We start from the raw sequence: 6,149 nt of genomic DNA on the forward strand, positions 1-6,149 counted from the left end.
TGTGCCGTTAAACGACGCTCAAATACCGAGAGGCGAATCCTGAACTATACTTCTCCTAACAAGGCTACCCTTGTGCTCGCCGTGAGGCGCCGCATGCGAAACAGTCTCTGCGATTTCATTCCGCTTGCGATAACCGTACTGCGTCTCCTTCGAGTATCTTCGGGTATCTTCGTATACACGACTCCGTACAATTATGCTGTTCCGATACCCTTTTGCTTCTTTAGTCTCTTCCTTCCTTTCTCTGCATCTGTTACACCGGACTGTATATGTATATATAAGCTGTACATGTATAGCTATATTTACTTCCTGCTCGAAGATCAGGATGGCCGGCTCTCTCGTATGCAGAAGCGAAGGAAGGTTGCGGTGTGCAAAATTAATAACAATAAAAATCCTATAAACTTTCAGTCCCGATTCCAAATCTCTGGTAAACCGTAGTATGCCAATCGAATCTCTGGTTACGATTGCGTAACGTAAACTCCGTGACGCGGATTGCATAACGAGACGTAATATCGTTGCACCGCTACTAAAAACATGTTTGAAACACGTGTTAGGTTACGGCGCGTTGGCCCGTTCAACAAGGAACGCTAATTTATGCGCGACGGTTTTTTTTTTTTTTTTTTTTATGCCGTCGTGAGATTTCACGGACAAGAAGAAATAAAGAAATGGCAGGAAGCTGCACGGACCCATCTGGATCTTGAATTCCATCCTTGCGAATTTCATCGAGGAATTACACTGGCGCGTTCGACTGCTAATGTTTGGAATTGTATACATATAAAGTATCGAAATTAGAATTTTGTTTTCTCTACGATTAGAGTTGTTCGAAGAAAAAAAAAAAGATCAACACCCACGCATCTTTTTGTTTTTCATTGGGATTCTCCTGTTTCTTGAGAAATATGTTTTAATTAAAAAAAAAAAAAAAAAAAAAAAAAAAAAAGAAAAAAAAAAAAATTCTCCTGTTTCTTGAGAAATATGTTTTAATTAAAAAAAAAAAAAAAAAAAAAAAAAAAAAAGAAAGGAAAAAAAAAACGAGTCTCACGTTATTTCAAAGAGGAAAATGTAGTAACATTTTCTACCCTATTTCCGCTCGCAATATTACCACTACTCAGTCTCTGTCCTGTGTATCGGTGCATGTGTATACGTCGTGAGCTGCACGCATAAAATAATGCGTGTACGCAGGAATTATGCGTGTAGAGGTAGAAACGCGAAGAAGCACATGGAACGCCAGATGGCACGCATGCTTCGATGTATTACGCGTAGGGCTTAAGCCGCGTGCATAAGAGGCCGCATGAACGCGTGTGCGAGCGAAAATTATGCGTAGGTACGTACGTACGCCAGAACGCCCGGAAAGATGCGGCTCGGCGCGGAGATGCGTTACGCTCTACGAAAGCACGATCGGACCTCACGCACGGGGTGTCCCGTATATAAAAGAGAAGGAACAGCCGGTTTTTCATATACACGCATATATATATATATATATATATATATAAATATATATATATACACACACACCGTATATAACGATTATACGTACTGTCTGCAATACGTACACGATACGTACCGAGTGGAGTAACGTACTGAGAATAAACGCGAATTCTCGAAGTTGGTTCCGGTCGTTTTCGGCGATCATGGTAATTTCCCGCACGATCGTTAAAGCCGCGTGCACAGGACTTTTCTACCGCGACCAGTGAATGGCGTACTTGAGAACGTCCGCTCGTGTCGTCACACCTAAAAGCGAAAGGTGCCGATTGGAGAACAAAAAATTGTATACAGAGACAAAAAATTTTTTTGGACTAAAATAAAAAAAAAACATTCTGGTAAAGTCACGAGGACAAAATTATCTAAATATAGTCAGTCTTACCAACCACAGTATACAGTAAGTCCCGACTGATTGTATGGGCAGGAAAGTAAGAGGTGGTATTTATCGATAAAAGTCTGATGAAAAAAAAGGAAAAAAAAAAAAAAAATTACTAGGCAGCATAAAGAAACTGTCACTAGCGACACCGTTCGAGAAGCGACGAAGTGGGGAATGAAAAAAAAAGTCGGCGCCTCGACTTAGCAAAAATATTTCTTCGCTGGGCTCCCACGATCGGTTCATGGTCTTGGCTTAGCATAGATATATCCGGACGCCTTAGTCACGTAAGGGTACGGGTTAGCTGCGATGCAGTTCAGCGCTAAGCGCCCTTATGATACGCGCCAGTCAAGCTGGCCTTGCCGCGTGAAAGGCACACGGAAACCACCGCGTCCATCTTGTTACGTAAACCCCCAAGTTTTCATGAGATATCTGTCCAGGCGAAAGAACCTCTCTCGTGGAGTCGAGTCGAGTCGGGCTGAGGTGGAGGCAGGGAGAATCCAAGAGACGGGATAGTCGTGGATTCCCGATGCTCGGCTCTTGTCGTGAATAGCGGCGAGCGAGATTAACTAACCTATAAAGTACCAATAGAGGCTGGATTAGGAAGATCAGAGACTTTATGTCTCGGTAGAAATCTATTTAAAAAAATAAATAAATAACGAGGAAAAAGGGTATTACGAGTAAGTAATGAGGATAACGAAAGATAACGTATACAATATTTGTATCAAAGAATTGGGGTATCCCGATACCCCAGAGCCGCAAAGTTCAAACGACTTCCTTCACTCTTACTCAATGAAATGCCTTAACCGATGCCGATCCAAGTATACATAGTTGCGCTCGTCTGCCCGGGGACTGAATGTCGGTGTACTGCACGTTTGGCGTCGCAGTCCACGAATACGAACTTCCTATTGGCCGGCAGTGCACGCGTACGCCGATTGTATTGGCGTTTGCGTGCAATTGCAATTATGCAGCGTGCGTACCGCGAGAGTAAGAAAATAATTCAGCGAACCTGAGCAGTTCTTGAATCTTCTCTATGCTCTGTCGAGTCTTGGAGTTTCGAGCTTCCATCGGATATACATGATAAAGTCGTATTAAGATTTTTCGTTGTTTCTTATAGAAAAATAAAGCTGAGATAGCCGGACGCTACCGAGACGCTCGAAGTCGTCGACGACTTTGAGATTGCGACGTGTTCTTAACGTTTTCCTTTGCTCCCTTTTTTCTCTTTTCTCTTTCATTTATTTATTTCAATCAAGGTGCAACAGCCTCTTGCGAAAATTCATGTGGCCTGAAAAAATAAAGCGCCGATAACGAAACCCTGATAAAATGTTTTATCGTGTTTGCCCGATGCGATAGCCATGCGCAAAAATGAGGTTGAAATTGCAAAACTGCACGAGGCTGGCAGGGGGGAAGGAGGTGCAACAGCCAAATGGATAGGAGGTGAGGAGGAAGCAGAGACGCAGGGACGAGAGAGAGGGAATGAGATTGGGAGAAGAAGACAAGGACGGCATCCGATGCACCCGGAGTGGGAGTTGCATTTGATGCACGGCAATCGGCGGTGCAGGGGCGGGGAGGGGGAGGGGGGGGGTGACTCGTAATCTAAGGGGCTTGTAGACCTATATCCGGTGACCGATAGATAAACGTGCCTTTATCGTGGATTCGCATGAATCTTTCTCTCTCTCCTGCGCGCGCGCGCGCGCGCAGCAGGCTGACAAAGTGAGAGGAGAGAGAGAGAGAGAGAGAGAGTACAAACTTTTTAATGAAAAGTGTAGCTAGGTAGGTACTCGTTTTTATGCGATGCACTCGCGCTTACTGCACTTTGCGTCATTCAAGGATTTCATTCTTTACTCTTTTACCATGCAGTATTCTCTCTCTCTCTCTCTCTCTCTCTCTCTCTCTCTCTCTCTCTCTTCTTCCATCTCACTCTCTTTTTTTAAATACCTAACGCGCCGCGTGCTCACAGATAATTTCTCAATGCACCGAATACCAATCGCTCGGTATCGGCAGCGACAATAAAAATGCATGCTGCATTCTCGCATCGATTTTATTCAGAAATATTTTAAGCGAGCAATTTTTCCCAGGAGAAGCGGGGGGAGACGCGAAGGGTGGGGGGGTAGGTGGGTGGGTTGAGGAAGTAAAAAGAGTGCACGTTGCGTTTGTGAACTATTCCGATATGCAGGCTAACGACGTTACGTAGGTCAGAAAAGACGGTATGAGAAATATTAATATTAAGGAGGAAGGAAACATGATGAAAAATAGTGAGAGGGACTGAGTGGCAAAAGATGCCGCTTGCTCCTTGCCAGGGCGCCGAGTCTTGTATTAATTGATCGAAATTAGAGTGACTTAGCGCGCTGCAGTGGGGATACGTCGACGTTAGCTGGAACCGAGCGCAAGTGCAATGACCGCACGACGTTGATTCGACCATCCGATGACGCACAGCCCAATGAAATAACAAAAATGTATTTTGTAAACAGTCACCCGGTATCTGGTTTGTTCAGACGAAAATTAACGCACATGTGTCGGCGATAATACGCATCTAGAAAACACGGCTCGATTTTCGCAACGTAAAAAACATAAAAAAAACAAAGGCCACTCTTTCGCCGCGGAGTAAAGGAAAATTTCTTAACATAGAAGACAAGAAATAACGTATGCATTTCGTCAATCATACGTGGTGCACACGTACGCACTCTGTACGATAGGCAATACTTACTGAATGGACTATACATATAATCTCGACACGTGTATCAAAGTACTGTTCACTTTATTTATGCAGATTGCGCATGCGCATTAGTTATTACATCTTTATTGTCAAAATTATCGGTAGAATTATTCGATGCGCTGGATCCACCAGGCGGATTGTGAAGAATGCAGCAATGAAAAAAAAACAATTGTTTTCTAAGAGCCGTCTGATCGATTAAGACGTTACAGACGAAATAAGCCTCTTCCGTGTCCACTTTCTCCACTTACTTTTTTTACATTTCTTCTTTTTTTCTCTCAGTGCATACAAGCATTGCAGAGCAACCAGTTGGATGCAGCTTGCACTTTTTCACTTTTTTCACGTCGTGATCATCCTCGACCAAGGGAATTGCACCGTTGTGCATGGTAGCCTTAAACTCTTCAAGGTCCTCTCTTCACGCCTAAATTGCCGGACGTAAGGTTGCTGGCTGATATTTTTACTCTCAATTCCCTCTCTTTCACTTTCCCTCTCTCTCGCTCGCTCTCCTTCTGCTCGCTCCGTTGCACCAGACCTCTGGATGCAATTTTCGGAACTCGTCTGCAGCAGATTCCACCATTCCCATACTGTCTACGTACTTTTGCACGTACGTACATTCCCACCGTAGCTGTTTGTGTGCATAAGCGTACATGCATATATGGACGAGTGACCTCGAAGAGGTTACTCTCCTCCACCGGCCCAAATGTTAGCTGGAGTGTAATATTGAAAAAAGGAATCGAGGTCGTCCTTTGAAGTTTGCTTGAGGAAGGTCGGAGGCGGGCCTAACCTTAGCCAGCATTCGGCAGGTAGACAAGGCCCAACCTTGAGAGGCGGGCTTGGATCGGGGTCCTTCGCGATTCTTTTTAACTGGGTGAGCTCCTCCGTGGTACAGGTCCGGTCAAAAGGGCTTTCGCTGCTCCGTAACAAAGTTTTCATACAATTTTATAGAATCTTTTTGGATGCTGCCTAGCCTCGCACTGTACCGCGTGGGGTATGAACTTTACAATGGAATTATAATACAGTGGTTTACGCGATCTGTTATTCCGACTGTTTGTACCGTGCCAGAGAATTTCCGAATGCACTTACTTGGGGCTTTAATGCTATTTTGGATGATATTGTACAAATAATAAATTCATACCCAACGCAAAATGCATTGTTACTTGCAGTCTCTGTTTTTGCGATAGTGCGCATGCATTAAAGTGATGCGCACACGGATCCCCATAGGTGTAAACGTAAACTTGGCTAGTCGTGGATTAATGCTCACATATGTTAAGCGAATAGGCGACGCCCAAGACAATGCGAGAGCCCTTTACCGTCCTTTTCTCACCCTGTGCCAGCATCGCCACCCCCTATTAACGAATACTGTATACGTACCCTGAAACGCGATCTCAGCAGAAGATAACAGCGTAGGGCGATACCGCGTATACATATGTATATATATATATATATATATATAAAGCGCATACACTTGGAAATTAACCATAACAATGCAAACCCCCACAATGTAACATCATATAGAAAATCAGAAATTTTTACAATTAAATATATGCATAAAAGAGGTGGGATCATATAAAAGCGCATACACTTGGA

At 43.9% G+C, this 6,149-nt stretch overlaps 1 long non-coding RNA gene across 1 annotated transcript in view; it reads left to right on the plus strand.

The window, feature by feature from the left end:
• The first annotated feature begins 233 nt into the window (after positions 1–233).
• Positions 234–6,149, plus strand: part of LOC112493712 — a 19,120-nt gene continuing 13,204 nt past the window's right edge. Inside the window, exon 1 of the long non-coding RNA XR_003058379.1 lies at positions 234–363. This is a non-coding gene — a long non-coding RNA (uncharacterized LOC112493712). The remainder of the gene's footprint in view (positions 364–6,149) is intronic.

Source organism: Cephus cinctus, unplaced genomic scaffold (assembly GCF_000341935.2).
Source record: "Cephus cinctus unplaced genomic scaffold, Ccin1 Ccin1_scaffold0132, whole genome shotgun sequence".
Lineage (NCBI taxonomy): Eukaryota > Metazoa > Arthropoda > Insecta > Hymenoptera > Cephidae > Cephus > Cephus cinctus.